Here is a 21,119-nt window from a genome sequence, read left to right on the forward strand (position 1 = left end):
AAAATAATTTCGATTTCCTATACTTGCTTTTTTTATCCTCTTCCAAAGGCAAGGTCCTTTCATTTTTCTTCATTTTTTGAAAAGTAACTTAGCTTCCCCAAGAATAATAGAATAGACAGCATATCAGGATACCATACAGTGAAATACCATGGCAACAGTTACTTTGACCGTGGGCAAATCTGCCCAAGCTTGTCAAATTCAGTGTCTCCAAATTGCCATCAGAAATATTAGCACTGAAAGAGGAGTAATATACCATCCTGTTTTATATTTAGATAAGACATGTAACTTCTTATATTAAACCAGAAAGAAATTACATATTTAAGAGGTAATTGTACCTATAGTAAATATTGAATATAAAACATCTTATAATTTTTCAACCACTTTATTGTAATGGCATATGTACATTGTGCTTTATGTAGTTTAGCACAAGTAGGTAAATGAAACAGATTTTTTTTGCTCACATGTATTCACTATCACACTGGACAAAGCAAAGATGAAAGAAACTGAACTCAGACTGGCAGATGAATCTGCAAGTCATCTGCTTAAAAAAGGGTGTGCACTATAATAAACTTTAGTGTTCACTTCCTTAATTCCATATAATTATATGTTTTCTCCTGTTGGTTATTTTGTACCTCTTTACTCAACGAAGGAGGTTTAAAGGACAGCTGGTAGATAAGAGAGCTTTCATTGACATAAAATAGAAGACAGGAAATACAGGAAAAAGTAGAGTACCCCAAACAAGGCAAGCTATTTTCTAAGGAGGAAAGGAGAGAATGATGAAGCTGCAGTTGTTGAGGAACAATAGAAGACATCACATAATGAATAGTATGTTCACAGTTTCTCTTGCAAATGAATTAAATGCCAGCACATGACGTTTCACTTAAAATAAATGAGGCTCAATATTTTCTTTTAATGAAATTTTGGAGTCTTTGTCCCTTTTTTTCTGAATCTGTGTATGACTTGGTGAGTTGGACTGGCATGAGTCAGATTAATAAGATAGAAGGAGACAAAGAACGTGACCCTATACAAGTGTCAGAGCGGTCTATTATATTCTCTCATGAAGAAATATTTCTTTCTGTTTATGAACCAATTTTTAGAACTGCATTTCTCACAACCCGCCCTTTAGAAACTAACAGAACGCTTATCTCTGTGAACTGTTTGTTTCTGGAAACACTGCAAAGTTAGTTTTGGAAGTGGCCCGAATATGCTAAAGTTACCTTTAGAATTCTGGTGGATCTAATTCTGGATTTAGAATGTTAGCTGAGTCCAGTACAGATTTGTATGTTGAAATACCAGCTGTAGTTGTGGTGCCTTGAAACTGCACTGTTTTCCATGTACTTGCATATTTTATTATTATTATTTTCATTGAGCTCTATATTTTTCTCTGCTCCCCTCCTAACCTCTCCCTTCCCCTTCATCCCCCTGCCAAGGTCCCCATGCTCCCAATTTACTCAGGAGAGCTTGTCTTTTTCTTTTTGAGCGCTAAATTTCCCGAGGGTTGGACTGTTTGGGGGAAGCTGTGGGATTCTCAGATTTGACTTTGATTGGATGGAAAGAGCTCACCAAAGACATGCTATGTCCCTGACTCAGTTACAGCCTTGATATGTAGAGTTTCGGCTGCATTGTTCCATACAGTATAGAGTCCTCCGCCACTTGCTGTTGTGGACTGAGGAATTCTAAAATGATGAATCAAAAAATATCTACACTTAACATATTTTTGTTAAGTATTTTGCCTTTAATATAAGAAATATGATCAACTTAGGTGTTCTGAGATAAGGTTCATTGGCAGTAGTAACTTAACACTTACTATTCAATGCACAAGGAATCATTTCAGTTAAACTGAACCTTACCTTAGGGTAACAGAAACAAATTAATAGAATATCAAATTTCTAGAAATGTTACCAATTAATATGCTAACATATGAAGAACAGAAGTTAAATATAAAACTACAGCCAGTCTTCCGATAAGGGAAGGCAAAATCCAGACACTTTTAGCATTGAGTAAAAGAGGTTGAACTTTGTCACATAAGCAGTAATATGTAATATTTATGGAGGCTTTCTTATAGGCAATGAATTGTTTATATATTGGTCTAGAAATTGTCTTTTGTAAAGAAGGAATATAATAGTGAGACACAGAAAATACAATTACATTTGAATTAATATAAAGAAGATAGAAAAGAGTGACTAGGCCTTGAAAGTGATAGGGTTAAAGAGGTCCTACCCATTCTTGACACTGTTTGAATATGATTTCTGAATATTTTTATAATGTGAGTTTGACTCATCTCTGACATCCTTGTCTCATTTGAAAGACTTCTCTAGAATCACGAAATGAATTCTCTCTGCCTTATTTCCAATTGGTCTAATACATGCTACTTGCTTTTTACGTCCCTTTCCCTACAGGAAATTCTAATTCCTTCAAGATAATATCAATCATCCACACATGGCAGCAGTAACAGACTGTGAGCACATGGGTATCTATCTGTGTAACCAAAGTATTAATAAAAGTGATTGGAAGTAGAAATTGGACTTCCTGTCAAAAATCAAGCCAAAAGCATGTTGTAACAGGACAGGGATAGGTATCCACAAAACGATTGCATTGAAAATGCAGACATCTCAAATTTACAACTGAGCAGCACACCAGGAAGGAGCAACCAGAAGAACAAGCATCCCAGTTGACTACCACACACCACATCTAGTTTGCTGAGATAGAGTTTTTAACTGAAGCTGAGCCTAGAGCTCACCAAACTGTTATGGTGGAAGGATGGCACAACCCCAGGCTCCTCCTGTATCATCTAAGAGCACTCAGATCTCAGGTGAAACACAGATATGCAAAGCTCATAAAGTTGATTCTGTCGATCCAAAGCCAGCGCATCAGCACTGAGAAGGAAACACTTTATCTACTGAAGCACCTCTGCAGCTCTGAGACACGTATTGTGAGACTGTAGTGTCGATGAACTATACAATTTAATACTTAACTGTAATGAATTAGTATAATAACTGACCTTCCCAGCCGGGCAGTGGTGGCACAACCTTTAATCCCAGCTCTCAGAGGCAGAAGCAGGCAGATCTATGTGAGTTCATTGCCAGCCAGATCCACAAGAACTAGTTCCAGAACAGATTCCAAAGCTACAGAAAAACCCTATCTTGAAAAACCACACAAAATAATAATAATAAAGGACCTTCCCTCAACTATGCTTCCATCTTTTCTCTCTTTATTTTTAACATTCATGAATTGAAACTGAAAGTTATCAAATGGGAACATAAATGATGTGATTTTATTATGGTGAAAACAATATTTTCTATACTAACCTTTTCTTATTACTGTTGTAAGGAATTGCTTGTTCGCCCCGGCTCCCCAGAACCAAAATAATCACATAGACACTGTATTCATTAAATCACGCCTTGGCCCATTCCTCTAGCTTCTTATTTGGCTAACTCTTACAAATTAATTTAACCCATTTCTATTAATCTGTGTATCACCACAAGGTCATGGTTTACCATCAAAGTTTCAGCACATCTATCTCCTGCAGGGGATAATGGTATCTCTCTGATGCTGCCCTTCTTTCTTCCAGAATTCAGTCCAGTCCTCCCCACCTGCCTATGTTCTACCTATGTTGATAACAGGCCAAGGCAGTTTCTTTATTCATTAATGGTAATCACAGCACACAGAGGGGACTCTCACATCATATTATTTATTTATTCTTTCCTTATATGTTATATCCGGACAACAGTTTCCCTTCTCTACTCTTTTTTCAGCCCCTCCCTACTAACTCTCCTCTCCCTGAACCTTTCCTCCTCCATTTCCCTTCAGAAAAAGGATGAATCCAGGGATATCAAACAAACATGCCATATCAAGTAACAATAAAATTAGGCACATCCCCTAATATTAAGTCTGGACAAGATACTCAAATGTTAACCTACATTTAATGTCTTTATGAAATATTACCTGTTTCTTTAGTTACTTGAAGCTAATTCTCCCAAGTATCACTTAACAAAATGAAAGATTACAGATTTCATACACAAGAATCCATTAAAAGAATTATTATGCTGCTGTTTGGTTTCCTTACCTCATAAACTCTCTAGTTTAATTATTTTTACATCTGTTAAATATAGCAAATTAGCTGTATAGATTATTATACAGAACTAAAAGTTCTGAGGTTGTAACATTTTTCAGTAATAAATATAATCAGGGCACTATAGGACTTTATAAAATTGAAAACTAAAATTTATAAGCAAGTATTGTGATAACACGATATTATGTTGAATATGGTTCTTCTTAATATGATGGTTATTATTATTATCAATGTGTTTTGTGTCTTTTTGTTCATGAATGTATTGTGTGTGTGAGTGTGTGTATGTGTGTGTTTCACATGTGTTCAAGTACCCTTGCAAGTAAACATTGGATACCTTTGGAAAAGGAGTTACAGTAGGTTTTAAGTCATCTATATGGTGCTAGAAATTAAATGCAGGTCTTCTGAAAAAAAGTTAATACTTCTAAGTGCTGAGACATTTCTCAAACCCCCAATGTGGTTCTTAAATTCTACACATAATTTGGTTTCTGGGTACTATTTTAAGATGCTCAAAAAATACATTCCCCCTGTAAGATAAGGATGCAAAGAAAATATTTGACAGAATGTACTATGTATGCAATTTCCTAAATTACTCACTAACTTGTTTTTGTACCCATTGTTGCTTTCACTTTTGAGAGAGAGAGACGGGGGGCGGAGCATGAGATTGGGTTGGTTGGGTATGGAGAGAGTCTGTAAAGAATTAGGAGAGAGAAACAGATATACTTACTATATGAAAAAGTTAAATGATATTTTAAATAAATAATAAATTAAGATAATAAAGAAATAGGGCTGGAAATATGGCTCAGAATATAAGGGAGTCTGCTGGCCAAGCATTAGTATCTTGAGTTTGAATACTTGGATCCCTTAAATATCTTAAAGTCAGGCAAGTATAATCACACTTATGTGCTGGATCAGAGGCAGGAAAATTGACAGGGCTTGTTGATCGACAGCTCTGCTCCAACTTCAATGAAAGAATGCATCTCAAGAGAATCAGGCAGAAATTGAATTATATACCCATTATTCATTGTTTTTTTCTCTCTCTCACATACACATCTACATGCAACAAACACACATCACACTCATATCCAAATACACAGAAAGAAATACATTTTTCATATAAAATTTGACTCATTTAGAATAGAACAATAATATGAGCTCATAATTCTAAAAGAGGAAAACATCCAGTTTATAAAATTTGTTTTAATTAACTCCATGAATCCAGGTGCATGTTTTCTAATTTTATGAAACTTTCATGACATTAAAATTAAGATTTATTCTTAACTTCTCATTGATATCGAACTGCCACTGATATGCTGTCTTCAATAATTAATTGGTTTGTCACATATTGTCTTCCTCAAATCCCTGCTAGGTTTTCAAATGATAAAAAAACAATCTGTACATGAAAAATTAATTAAACAGAGGAAATAAATTTTTAGAAGACCTGAAGTAAGACTTGCGTTGAATAATTGATGCAATAATCCTTTATCAGGGTTGGCTAAATTATGATGGAAGGAAATAACTCAAATCTAGGTGCCTCAACCAATAAAACTTCTGGTTTAGTTTGCGTTTCTGATGCCTATTGCAGAGGTGATCATTTCAGCAGTTCACTTAAGTGCAATGGCTAAATATACAGGGTTGTGGTTCCTCTACCTCAACATGTGTTTACTATGTTAGAGATAAAGGATGTACAGGGAAACTCACACTTGTTTTGAAGTTTTTAAAGAGAAGTTGTCAAGTTGGCTCATTTTACCCTGCTAAATCATACAAAAATCTCCTACAAGCAGGGATTGTACTTTTGGTACTTTTGTGGAATTACATGAACTCTAAATAAAAACTGGTCTACATTTCTAGTTACCTGATCTTCCTAAAAGTCTCTCATCATTTATAGCTTCCCAAATTAAATAAGCTTCATTTTCTTTCCAGTCTCAAAACAGGTACAATGCATCATTGATCCTACACTGATTCATGGCTTCCACAATTTAATTAATGGAAACAAAGTACATGAACATTTAAATGACCTAAAATAAACCCAGTAGTTTCTTTGTCTACTAAAAATCATTGAAGTTAGTAAATAAATGGATAAATAGCATAGTCTATAGCATTCTTATAAACATGTTCTCCTTTAGAAGAATTGAAAGGAAGTCATTAGCATGTAACAGTTTTTAATCCAGAGGGGAAGATTCTAAGATCACTTACCTAATTTGAAAAGTGTGCCGTGATTGTCATCTCAATTTTCTTCTCTAAAGAGATTGACATTTAGCTTGTTTTCCCTGAAGACTTCATCTTAATCTCAGTAAGGCTTTATCTTCTGAAAATCATCTAAGTGGGGACTGAAGAGTAAGAATTTGGAGGGGAATTGAGCTATATCTGAAACTTGTTTATGTAAAAGAGACTGGCATCTTAAAGTCTTTTTTCAATCTCAAAACGTTAATGATTTTTTTTTACTGCAAAGACACAGTATTTTCCCTCCCCGCCCTCTGTCTCTTTGTGTCTCTCTTTGTCTCTCTCTGTCTCTGTCTCTCTCAATAAGATTCAATCTAGAGCATGATGAATACAAAACTGCAATTTACCACTGAAGTGGATTCCTGGAATTCTTTTATTTTTAATTTGGGGCCAATATCACTGCATCCTGCCAAATCTGGCTTTGAATACATTGTGTAGTGTAGGCAAGACTTTAAAAATTATTTATTTTATTCTTGAGGTTAAAATACAGTCATCATTTTCCCTTACTTTTTCTCCCACTAAACATTCTCATATACCGCCAACTCCCTTTGAAATTAATAGTCTCTTTTTTCAACTGTGGCTACAAGAATATGTGTATATGTATATAATGTATAACCTATTCTGTTCATAATATAACCTATTCGGTCTGTTTAATGATGCCTGTTTTATCTTTGAACTTATGGCCCTCATTTTCTCAAATCAAAAGTACTATGACAACAACTCTTATTTCCTAAAACTTCTCTCCAAAACAATTACTGAGCATTCTTTTTAGACATATCCTCGTGATTGATTCAGGTTTTCTTTGTTTTTATTTTGTTTTGTTTCCCCTCATTAGCTGAGAGAGTAAACTCTAGGATGTCTTTCCAGATCTATGATTTCAAAAAAATAATTATTAACAGAATTTTAGTCATCTAGTGATCTTGTACTAGCATTGATATTAAAATAATTACTCGGTTTGACATGCTACTCTCTAGATTGGGTAAGCAGTCATTAATATTACTAGAATTTTCTAAAATTGTATAACTTTGCATTATTTTTCATAATGCCTAGTAAACTAGCCAGTCTTTCCCTCAATTTATCTCAATTTTTAATGCATGAAGCAATCCATACCAATAAATCCTCACTAGCTACTTATTCCACAATCTCTATATTGAGTAATTCAAATTTATTATTACATGCACAAATAGTTTTCTAAGAGTTCATAGTTCACCAATGTTTGAACATTGTAGAATATCGATCATCTTATTTTCAGACTTTTATAACATATGGGTCAACAGAAAACACTTGGTAAATAACCCAAAACAGTTGTGTGTTTCATGTTTATTTTTGATTGTGTGCATTTTAACTATGGATGTAGCTCATTTGTGCTCTCAATTCTAAGGCAATCACAGTAGACAAGACATGCAAACACAGGTAATATAAAAGCATAGTGACTTAAAAAATAATGTTTGTCATTCTTGCCACATGAGAAATTTTAACTTGGATTTTCTGATCATTGTACCCATTTTTCAACCTTGATTGGTTGAAATAGTCGGAAAGTCAGTAATAAAAGTACATTGAAAATCTTTCACTGCTTTAAAAATATAGATGGTCCTATGAAGAACCACATTCACCCATAATTTATTCCAAGGATGCCCAATATTTTCACAACATAACATTACATCATCAACTGCAAATGTTTTGAGACACAGTCATAGTTTTGTGTAACATACTAGTCCCAAAAGCCAAAGATTAGATTACATAGTCATGGTCAACAACTAATTGAAAAAACAACTATAAGTATGTGTCACTAACACAGGAAAAAACAACTATAATTATGTATTCACACACAGATTTTATACACACAGTGTGAATAGTAATCCTGGTTAAAGTAGTATTTATGTATCTTTATGCCTAGATTTCCCATTTGTCATTGTTCGCATGTAGTACAAGTTGGCTTCAAACTTCAGCAGAAAGAAGAAAGAGAGAGAAGGGGGGAGGGGAGAGAGAGAAGGGAGAAAGGAAGGAGGTGGGAGGAAGGGAAGGAGGGAGGGAAGGAGAGAGAGAGAGAGAAAACGAAAGAAAAGAAAGAAAAAGGAAGGAAGGAAGAAATTGAACAAGGCGAGATTGCACATTCCTTTGGGACTTGTGTGTTAATACCTGAATGGAGATATAAGGATTATGCTTATCTGTGCTTATAACGACACTATTTAGAACTTCTGTTAGCAATAACTTGGGTTTAGTAAAATGGTGGTTGGTATGCTCTCTTCCTAGATCTATTACTTCAGTGGCACTGAGAAATTGTCTAGGTATTCAGTACCAAGTCCGACTTTAGTACACTAAAGTTTGAGCAGGTTTTAATTGCACCAGAGAGCTCTTGGTTACAACCAAGGTATGTATTCTACTTCACTTAGAGTTATCATTCCATGAAAGTAACTGTTTAGTTCATAGGAATCCTAGCTGGGTAGGACTGTTGGTTGCTTCACTTTGGAAGCTTCCATGGCACACTCTGGTATGAGATACCAAAGAGAATTGTGGGAAGAGGGGGAGCACGTAGATTGGCTTCAATATCAAATAATTTAAGTGAACTACAATCCCAATGATGCAATGTTGTAGTAAGTCACTTTTGTGTTGCAAGGAGCCGCTTGTGCCTCTGAGCCGCCCGCAACCAAAATAACAACACAGAAACTATATTAATTAAATCACTTCTTGGCCCATTAGCTCTAGCTTCTTATTGGCTAACTCTTATAATTTTAGTTTACCCCATTTCTAGTAATCTGTATATCACCGCGAGGTCGTGGCCTACCAGCAAATTTTCAGCACGTCTGTCTCCAGTGGCGGTAGCTCCATGGTGTCTCTCTGACTCTGCCCTTCTTTCTCCTAGCATTCAGTCCAGTCCTCCCCACCTACCTAAGGTCTGCCCTATCAACAGGCCAAGGCAGTTTCTTTATTCACTAACGGTAATCAGAGCACACAGAGGGAACTCCCACATCACTATTGCTCAATAAAGTAGTACTTTCGAAAAATAGCTATTGTTATGACTACATTGATAGTGAAGCTGGAGGAGGTTATGGTGTCTTCCTGTTAATTTGTGAACAGAGTTTGCTACTCCCATCTATTACGTTTGCTAATGCAGTTGAGCTTAAATAAAAATCAATCTATATTCCATCTGATGTTCATTGAGCACTCTGAGGGCCACGAAATATTCCATGACATTCGGGAAGAGAGGGTATTTTCCTATTGACCTATCTCGAAGTTCTCGTGGCTACTCAAATGTGATCAGCTTAAAGATGATGCCTTTGAAAAACGTTTTGTCTTTGTTTAGCTCTGTGAGGCCACACATATAAAGTTTTCTTTATTCCCTGAATATCTAAAAATCAGTGATCTTCCAAAATAAAGCTGATGTAAGATCTTTTCCTATGTTGTACAATGTCTGATAATGATCTTTTAAGAATACAGACTAACACAGATAAATTCTAATTGAACATGAAAATGTAATATTCAATTGCTTCTATTAAACTGTCTAATGTAATAATAGACTAACTAGATTATCTCCATAAAATGTAAATATTCTTTTCAAAAGCCTCAGTAAAAACTCATTTGCTGACACCTAGCAAATACTAATCTGCTTTTAATGTTAAAATTAAATTAACTATCTTTACACTTTCAAATAATTTGACTACACATTCCATAGATTTAATAATATGATACAAAAATCCACTCTTTTCTTTTAGTTAGCATTTGAAGCCTCCCAATTTTTCCATAAAATCATAGATAATTTTAAAGTTTGTACATCATTCCTTTCTTGAATGTTATGTATCTATGAGGATCTGTATTTTTTACATTAGATACAATAAGACAGTAACCACAGTAAATGATAGAATATTTACAATACTCGTAATAAAAGGTATACAAATATTGTTTATTTCCTTATGTAAGCAATGTATTTCTATAATTTATATATAATGTGCGAATTTCAATCTTTTTTACTTAAGCAAAATTCTCCATACTTTCTCTTGCCCATATTTGAACTGCCTGCATCACTGCCATAGGATTTAGGAGTATTAAATTGCATAATTGTCCATCTTATGACTTACACAACCACGTGACTATACTAGATATAGGAGAGAGATGGCATGAGATTTCATCATGCCACTCAGGTTGACATACAATTAAATTCAAAACCATGAATTGATTATTTATGTAGTATATTGACAGAAAGAAGTAGACCTGGTTAGAGGAAGCTGTGGAAAGATAAATGCCATATAAAGGAATCTGCTATGTGTAGTTTTCACCCCCCTTCAAATCAGCATAATGTTTTTGATAATCATCATTGTTTTATAAGTACCAGTAGTTAATTTATTCTGGTTTCTGAATGGTATTTTACCATATTGATATGCTATGTTTATTCTCCAACTAAAGAAAATATGGAGTATTACTTTTACATATTTTTTTTAATTTACTTATTTGTTAACAATTTCCACCTCCTCCTCTCCTCCCATTTCCCTTTAACTTTCCCCTGTCCCCCTCTCCCTCCGCCCCCCTTCCTCTCCAGTCTTAAGAGTAGTCAGGGTGCCCTGCCCTGTGGGAAGTCCAAGGCCCTCCCCCATCCATCCAGGTCTAAGAAGGTGTATATCCAAACAGATTAGGCTCCCAAAAAGCCAGTACATGCAGTAGAATTGTACACCCAGTGCCATTATTACTGGTTTCTCAGTCAGCCCTCATTGTGAGCCACATTCAAAAAGTCCAGTCTGATCACATGTTCGTTCAGTCCCAGTCCAGTTGGCCTTGATGAGCTCTCATTAGATCAGTTGCACCTTCTCAGTGGGTGGACGCACCCCTTGCGATCCTGACTTCCTTTCTCATGTTCTCCCTCCTTCTGCTCTTCATCTGGACCTTGGGAACTCATCCTTTTACATATTTTGAATTGTGTTTCTTTTTCACATTTATATGTGTAGTTGTATAGATTTATATTTGTTATTTATTTTTTTAATTTAATGTTGGAAATAATGAGTTGGAAATACACTGCACATGTACAGAGTTCCTCTGTAAAATTATGAAAGGACAAGAGCAGAAATAATATAGTCTTAGAAAAGGCAAAATAAAAAAAAATCCACACAGGTAGAGATTCTCAGGAAATTCACACTCAACACTTTAGCAGAGATTTTGGCAGGTGTCAACAAGCTGGTATAAGTCATTGATAATGGTATTCCTGAATAGTTGCCTTCAATAGAGAGAAAAGATCATGATATCCCTTATACATATAAAGGAAGAAGATAATAAGTAAGATAGAGTCCCATAGAGATGGTTCTGAACAGAGTGACACTTCCTCAAGAGCCTCAGGCAAGTCCTTCAGAGAAATCCAGGGAAGGCATTATCAGAGATGACAGCTCCCTGTGTCTGCTTCTGAAGAACTGCAGAGAGACATTGTAGATGTCAATGACGGTGACATTGGCAATCAAGAGATTGTATTCTTGCTTAGTTTTTTAAGACATAAATTACAAACACTAAGAAAACTCAAAAGAGAAAAAGTTATAAAATAAAAACATAGAAGGAAAATATTTTGACAACTGTGCAGCGGGTCAATATATTAAACATTTTTTTCAGTAAAAATTTAGAAAATTTAATCACTTGATCAAGTGGTGTGGAAGTCCCCTCTGTGTGCTATAGTTACCATTAATGAATAAAGAAATTGCTTTGTACCTATAGCAGAACTTAGGTAGGCAAGGAAAGCCAGGCTGAATGCTGGGAGAAAGAGCAGAGTCAGAGAGAAGCCATGGAGTTGCCACCGGAGAAATTTGTGTGCTGAAAATTTCCTGGTAGGCCACGACCTTGTGGTATTGCACAGATTAATGGAGGTGGGTTAAATTCATATTTAAGAGTTAGCCAGTAAGAAACTAGAGCTAATGGGCCAAGCAGTGATTTAAGTAATATAGTTTCTATGTGATTATTTTGGTTTTGAGTGGCTGGGATGAACAAGCAGCCTCCTCCTACAATCAAGTTACCAGTGTATAGTAGATATTATCTATTTCTGCTTCCTGGGGATCTATCTATGTCTCTCTTAGGGATATTCTTATTACCTAACTTCTATGGGGTCATGGACTATAGGCTGGTTATCCTTTGTTATGTATCTAATGTCTATTAGTGAGTACAGACTGTTTTTCTTTCTGGGATTGGGTTACCTCACTCAGGATGTGTTTATTTTCTAGTCCCATCCATTTTCATGCAAATTTCAAGATGTCATTTTTTTTTCACTCAGTAGTGCTCAATTGTGTAAATGTATCACATTTTCTTTATCCATTCTTCAGTTGAGGGCCATCTAGGCTGTTTCCAAATTCTGGCTATTATGAATAATGCTGCTATGAACATGTTTGAGCAAATATCTATGTGGTATAAGTTTACACTCTTTGAGTAAATGCCCAAGAGTGATATTCCTGGGTCTTGAGATAAATTGATTCTCAATTTTCTGAGAAACCACCATACCAATTTCCAAAATGGCTATACAAGTTTGCTATCCCACCAGCAATGGAGGGGTGTTCCCTTACTCTGCATCCTCTCCAGCATGAGCTGCCATAGGTAGGATTTTTAATCTTGGGCATTCTAACTAATTCTATAGTAGTTTTCAGAATTATCAGGCCTATTCAGTCACTAATACCTTACTGATTCACAGTCTTGTAAGCTCTGTTTATATATGTCAAGGACAGCTACACCACATTATATTTTTCTATTGTATTTTTTCTATGCCTTTTCTGTTCTAAGATATGAAAATACTTAGCATAAGTTGTGATAGACTACATAGTTCAGTGCAGTAAGCTGCAGAGGATTGTGGAGAAGGAGTATCTAGACACATAATATTGCTTAAGTGTATAGTGACCCATAATATCTAGGCGTTGAGGAAGGATACTTGGGGTTTCCCATCTTGGCAGGACAATGAGAATGTATTTCTCAGACTGTATCCTGTTGTTAACTAACCTTTAGTTGTAAGTGTTTAATATATTCAAATTGTCAATCGTGTTTCGGTAGAGATATCCTTCTAAAAAATTAAAATGGTGAGTTTCTGAAAATAATAAAATACATATTAATTATTTGAGAATTGCTTACAAATATATTCTAAGCACTGTCACCATTGCCCCTCCCCTAACTCAAACAAGATCTACAAGTTATCCCTCACAACTTTTCGGCTTCATGTCTATTTTGTTACTTTTCAGTAACTCATCATTTTTAATTTGTACTGTTCATTTACTCAAGGCGGTGGGGCCAAGCACTTGAGCATGGATGACCTACTAGGTACCATACTCTTAAAGAAAACTGTCTCCAGGAGAAGCTATTAACTTTCAGTACCTCCTCAGACAGAGTTGGGGTTTGTGAATTTCATACACTTCCGTGTAAGAATCCTGACTAGGTTGATCTTGTGTAAGTTTCATGCAGGTAAAAACCTCTGTGAGTTCATGAAACTAATGGTCTTGTCATGTCTAAAGGACATGTTTGAGTCTGGTTCCTCCCTATCTTTGGTTCTTAGAATCTTTACCTCTTCCATGATAGTCACTAAGCATTGATGAGAGTGCTATAGCTAGCTATCCTACTGGTTGATAAGCACTTCACTTGTAATTATTCTCTACATTTGATAAGACATAAGTTTTATTCTATGAGTATAAAACTGCCTCTAAATATATATAATATACATAATTTTTAGTTAGTTTAGTTCTTTGACATCACAAAAAAATTTCTTTGTGTGATAAACAGTGATTAATCCAACTTCTTTATTTTATATATTTTTTGTCAACTTCTTCCCTTTTGAGTTAGAGTCTTTCTTCATGTTTCTTCTGCTTCACTGAATATTATAGGATAGCTGTCCCACAAGCATTTGGGAGAGTCTCCTGTCTCACCTCCAATATAACATTGGGAGTGTTGAGATTAAGGTAAGGGCCACTGCATCTGTCTTTCTAACACGTGTTATGCTCCTGGGATCCAAACTCAGGTGTCAGGCTTTCTCAGCTAGTGATCTAACACATGTACAACCTCCTCTTTTCTCACATTGTTACCTATTATCTTTTCTCTAGGATCCATTATTTTTAACTTAACAGTCTTTATGAAAGTTGTGATGAGATGCCCCTACGACTACATATTTTCAAACATTTCTTCCTTGTATTTGCCCTGCTCTTTTCCTATTTGTCGAGACTTAGCTGTTCTTCCAAGGAGTTTTTGTAGTATTTGTCCAGATTTAGCCTGGTGATAACCACCTTGCTCTGATGGATATCAACATGGACAGAGTTTTGTTCCATTAGCCCTTTATTGCTTCACTTAGACAATGTAGATGACATGTTTTATCCCGTACACTTGGACCACTTTGCCAATCAGCTGGCTTTTGTAGTGTCCTCAGATAACTGAACTTCATCATTCATTGAATGGGCACAGATGGAACACTGTATTTCTGTCAAAGCTCTTTAGAAAGAGAGGAAGACATGATCTTCCTCCAAATGAGAGAAGGTTCATTGAAAAGCCATTTGGAAATCTTGGTTAGTTAGAAGTCACAAAGGGATTGAACTTCATTTTGCAATCCAGCAATAGCCACATTTATTTTACTATTTTTTAAACCATTAATTAAACTGATTACTAAATGAATCCTAATTATTTTGGTTTAATACTGTTTAAACCTAAGTTCCAAAGTTAATCACTATTTGCAATATTTTATTTTGCAACATCATTATTATCTTTTATTGATTTTTGTTTTCAGAATACTTATTCAAGCAATTAAAGTTGCGAAGTTAGTGCATCAAATTATCATTCGTCACTCCATTTCTTTCTATTCTTGGCATCATGCTACAGATGTCAAAACCTTTGTAGGTATATCACAGTTACCTCAGTCATAAACTTCAGGTATATTTAACAAGGTTTCTAGGAATTCCTCCCACTGTTCCATATTCCAATGCAAGTCTCTATTTTCCACTTAGGTCATCTCATCCTTGACTTTTCCCATTAAATACTGGCAACTCATTCTGTCCATGTTTTTTTTTACAACCATCTCATTGTTAAAAAAGACTGATAATATATTTTATGGATTTTTTATTTATAGGTTGTGACTCTATTATATTCTATATCAAGATAACACTGTGGGTATCGGATTTTTAGAAAAGGAAATGGAGTGTGTGACCTCATCTTAATATATCAAGGGCTACATAAAATCCACAGGGCATCACTGATGGTACTCAACTCTCATTACTTGGTTAAATTCATGAGTTCTTACTTTAACGTGTCTTTTTTTTTCCTGTGTTCTTTGTAGCTCACAAACTTTATCACTTCGTTCACACTCCTATTGCAGTTAAATTAAGTGTTGTATCCTAGGGGGCAATTTGAGTATATTATATAACATTATACAATATGGAAATTTTGTTTTCACAGGTTTTTTTTATTCAATACATCAGTACAGACACATTTACCTTTAGTGCATACATTGAGCTGCAGTCTGATTGTATGCCTTGTTCTTAAATGTCTATTGGCTCTCAGCATTGAGAACTTTCTATGTTGCTCCCTCTGTTCTATGTTCTCCAGTGCTACACAGTCATCCATTTGAACATTACCTTATTTTCTGTTGCTATAATATGCTCAAAGATCATTCGGTAATATCCCTGCTCTAAACACAGAATTCATTAATTTTTTCCCACAGAACAAAAAGACATTTTACTGAAGAAAATAATTGAGAAAGAAAGGTCTAAGTACGAGGATCATTATTGTTTGGGAACTTTTCCTTCTGGCTTTCCCTGTGGTCAGATGATATACATGTATAATAGGTACTGTATACATACACACTTATAACAATTCTAGTACTTGTTCATCTCTGAGTTCCTATTAAGTTAAACACAATTCATTAGCAAACTCTGATACTAACATAGTAAGCAGTAAACAATTTGGTTTTATTTAGTGCATTGCATACCTTTTCTTTCTGACAGCATTCCTTGTAATCTTTAGTTCTTTTACCGATTAGTTCTTTATTCAATGATGATTTACACGTATAATTCTTTAGAAACTGCTAACCTGTGTCATTCATTCACCAAGTCTAGCAGTATGTACATTTCATTCTATCTCTAGAGTTTCTGATCAGAGCCATACATATCCGTATACAACATGAGCTGCTTTGTGTTCTTGTATGTTTGCTCCCATAGTTTTCGCAGTGACATTTTAATATCTGAAATATGGCTTTACGTTCTCTTTTGTCCTTCTGTGTATCATGTTAATCTCCCTCAGCATTCTGGTTGATTTATTTCAATGGCATTTTACTATTTTAAAGTTTTAGTTTATTATTTTGGATTGTCTAAGGGCATGTATACTTGAAATATGTATTAACTATACTGAAAAACAGCTTTACAGTGTACTCCATGCCTTTTAACTCAAAGTTATAACCTTTGATATGATGTATACATCTTATAAAATATTGATGTCCATAGAACATTATCCTGCTAAAGGAAAATGTATTAGAAGCAGATACAAGAAATATCAACATTAAGAGAAAAATAGATAATTTAATTCTAAGAAACAAATACAGAAATATTGGTTTACCGTGACCTGTTAGGACACCTCTTTCCTGTAGGCTCATCAATGAAAGCATGTATGACTGAAATGAGACACAATGATGGCAGAGACTGTGAAGATTCTGCTTGAAAAGTTTTCTACATAAGATGAATAGTAAATGAAAAGACTAAAACTGTAACCAAATTGCAGGTGTGTTACAGAGAAAGCATTGAAGGAGGCTAAAACACAGGCAAAGTAAAATGAGAAATGAGGTCAGAGAGTCAGTACGAAAATTAAACCTTGTAAGAACTAGTAGAATATTAGATATTAGATCTTTCTTTCTCCACCCCACCCCGACACACACAGAATTCAGTAGGATACTTGTTTGAAACAGTTTATTCTAAAGGCAATATGAAGAGTGTACTTTAAATACAGGGAAGGGATACTCTTTAGTGATGCTCTTAGAATGGAGAATGTGAATGTTAAATCAGTGGTGATGGTACGGTTTCATGAATGAGTTTGAGAGATGCTGTAAATACCGTGAGTGGAAGGAAATAGAAAATGAACAATTTTTTAAACTGTTCTCATGTGAAATGGAGACATTTCTGAATCACTTGAGAGATATCTGAAAATAAGGATTTACATTTAAGAGGTAAATTGGTATTGTACCTGATTTCTATAGTGACAGAACTGATTTAGCACATAACAAAATCAAGGTGTGAGAGGAGACGGGATTTCAAGAACCAGTCATCGTAAAAAGATAGATTAGTGTGTGTAAGGGGATAGAGGAGCTTCAGTTATTTTAGAGAGAAATAAGCAGCAAAAAGCATACATGGGAATAAAATGGATATTAGCTGACATGGTAAAATGATGGGTTGTTGATGGGAATGCACAAAATCTTTCTCGAGTGTTCCTTCAGTCAATTGGGAAGAATGATTATTAGTTTCTATATACACGAGGAGATGTTGAGGTGGAGGTTTAATGATGGATGATGGGGGATGAAAGTTGGTTAATAAGCTAACAAATGACCAACATGTGACTATTCATCAGCATTAATTAGTTGTTGAAAACTATAGTCATGATTTAACTCGTGGGACCAATCACCATTGATTCTAAAATGTTGTTTATGTTCAACTCTATTCTCTCTTTCAGTAGTCATCAACTAACAATAAACAAAGGAGCAATTTTGACTCTTAAAATATGATTATTAGTGATGAGGAAAATAAGCCAGTTTAAGAAAAGGAAGGTGAACAAAATGTTGCATAGTATACAATTAGAAAGTGTTGGAGCTGATGTCCTACTATATACAAGAGCATCTTCTCTTTCAGCAGATGGTAAATTATGTCTATCGAAGGCCATCCTACAAAGAAGGAGAGGAGGTCCATGAAATCTCAGCCAAACAGAGCATAAGTACTGATTATCTGATGAAACTGATTAGCATATTTTGAGCATCCAGCAATGTAAGACCATATGTGTCTATAATGTGGGTAATATTTGATCTGACCCACACGTGGACACCTTAACTAATGAATATGTGAAAGAGACGTCTTTCTGTTTTTAGTTTCCTTGAATGTTCAAATTACTTCAAGCATTTAAATCCTTAAATACTTTCTATTTTCTTAAAGAGAAAACTGTTCAAAATTCTTCTTGTAGCATTTCTAAATGTATAGATTATTATTCCTATCTGGACCACCACATCTAGCCTAGACCCAGTGTAATTGGAACCAAATGCAGCCATCGATCTTCCTTAGTCCATTTCCTGTACTTTGCTTCACCTCTGAAAGTCAGCATTCTATTCTCAAGTATATCAGGTCAACATTTTCATTTACATGTATAAGAAAGTTCGTATACTAAGTAAAATAATTTTATAGATAAAAATGTTAATGTTTGAGCTGTGTTTTTACATTAATGTTAACATTGTTATATTAGCCACATAAAATGAACAGTCAACACTGTTTATTTGCCTAGGAGTAAGTTAAATAAGTGGTAATTGTATGTCTCTTGAGAGTTTGAAAAAATCAGGTAAAACCATAAACAGTAAGAAATTTTAAGTTAGCAAAAACTCTGGAAATATTTAAGGTTTACCAATGACAATTTTTTAATGAAAAATGCACTTTATAGATAATTATGTAGCGGAGAGTTAATGATACTGTAGGCTTGATTGCTTTGTATTTCTGCCCTCAGTTTAGAAATTGCCTGTTTTATAGATTAGCTATTTTGCTGGATGACTAAACAATATCTGTTCCTTATGTGAAAAAATTAGATATACACACAGCCAATTTTGGTTGGAAAAATACTTTCTTTGATTCTCTTGGTAAAATTTAGGAATATGTATATAAAATATGCTATGCAAATTCAACATGAAGTCACATATATAGTTGTATGTATGTGTTTTTCTTGGGGGATTTTGAAAAGATAGCTTTGAGTTACTTTATCTTGACTGTGTATGTGTATACGATATGTAAGTACGGGCACACACCAACTGTGATCTTGAGGGTAGACAACAGTTATAAATGAAACAATTCTTTCTTGCAATTTTTATATGGAATTTAAAGATCAAATTTAACTTCCTAGGCTTGTGAGCACTAAGCTTGTGAGACTTTCACTGGCCCTCATTTAAGGTTATTTAAAACAAAGATTCATTTAAAACTATCACAAGGAACCGTAAAACTTCTTTGAGTTCAACTTATTTCAGATTATATGGGCAGTTAAGTTTAATTATAAAGTATTCATTTCTTCAGCTCAGGGGAAATGTGTATTTACTGTTGTTCAATTAGTATAAGCAATTAACACCTGACTATGATATGATACATTATTTAGATTATTTTTAGATTTTCAAAGTGGAACATGCCTGTGAGGATTTCCACTAGCTGAGAAACAGAATTATTTTTGCTGTCTGCTAGGAATTGATTCAAGTTATTACTTCACCTAAAGAGTTTAATTTATCAACAAGCAAAACTAAGGAAAGCAGTATAAATTTCCCTTGTCTTCAATTCTAAAACTTAAGTTTCTGTCTATGATTCAATCATTGCCCATATGAATATTCTGGGTTAACCTCTTTAAATTCTAATATTCAGTAGCAGCAAAGCTTGTTATATTTTTTTTAAAAAAATGAAACACAAGAAAAAGTTGTCCTACTTTTATTGAAACACTTACACAATTCTACTTGAACCTAGATTATAGAGTGTGAATTGTTTGTACATACTGTAATTTAGTGATTCGAGAACATCAAAAATACTCATCCACTAATAGAAAAAAATCAAAAACTTAAATGTTATAAAACTAAGTATACGAAACCAAGATAGTTGTATTTTATATAGCATCACTTGACCATTTATAAGATAGAATAAAGAAGAAGGATTTTAAAATGCTACTAAATATGTGCACCCATTCACTTACTAACTGAATACTTACAGAGTGGGTGTTTTCTATGGGCTAAGTATTTTGCCAGGTAAAAAAGAAAATAAAAGAAACAGTATGTCCAATCAGGACTGGCAAACTGCCTCACTGGTAAAAGCACTGGTTACTTTCCATAGTACCAAGTTTTTAATCCCATAATCCATGTGTGGGCTCAAAACCATCTGTAAACCTAGTTCAATGTGATCTTCTGTCCTCTACAATCCTTCTTTGGCACCAAGCCCACACTGAGGTACATAGATACATGTAGGGAAAGCATCCATATACATAAAATAAAATAGCTAAAAATAAATAAAAGGAAAATGTATTGTCAATAAGATTATACATTGGAACAGATAAAATTAAAAGAATTACTACAATAATTTTAAGTCAAATAAGCAGTAACCTAACAAACTGACAAAGGTGGAATTAAGAAAGAAAAAAAAAAAGAACGTGTTAAAATAGTCTTGAGTATGGGGATGAAAACAACATGACATTTACTTTTAGCTCCTAGCATATTCCTGACATTGTTCAATTCACAAAATAAATGTAAATCACAGATGAAAAATAGCCCATGTCTACTACATAAGATCTCTGAAAGCCTCTGTACAATTTTGTTAAATAAATGTAAATGTTCAGAAGAAATTCCTCAAATTCCACTTTCTTAACAGTACTCATGGGACTAAAATCTCAGTCCTGTAATCAAAGTCACACCATTTTTCACTTTTCACATTATTCTTAAACTGAAGTTGCATTGAAGTTACTCTGTGGACTTTAATTAGTTTTGATTTGTAATCATCTATTATTGGATCAATAGAGCTCTTTAAAAGTCATGTTTTCCTTCATTGATCTAATAAATATTCATAATGTCACATTAACAATACTATGAAAATGTAGATTACACAAAATTGTAAAGTTGGATGTGACATGCTATGAAGGAAAACTT

This window comes from Myodes glareolus, chromosome 1 (genome assembly GCF_982192425.1).
Source record: "Myodes glareolus chromosome 1, mMyoGla1.1, whole genome shotgun sequence".
NCBI lineage: Eukaryota > Metazoa > Chordata > Mammalia > Rodentia > Cricetidae > Myodes > Myodes glareolus.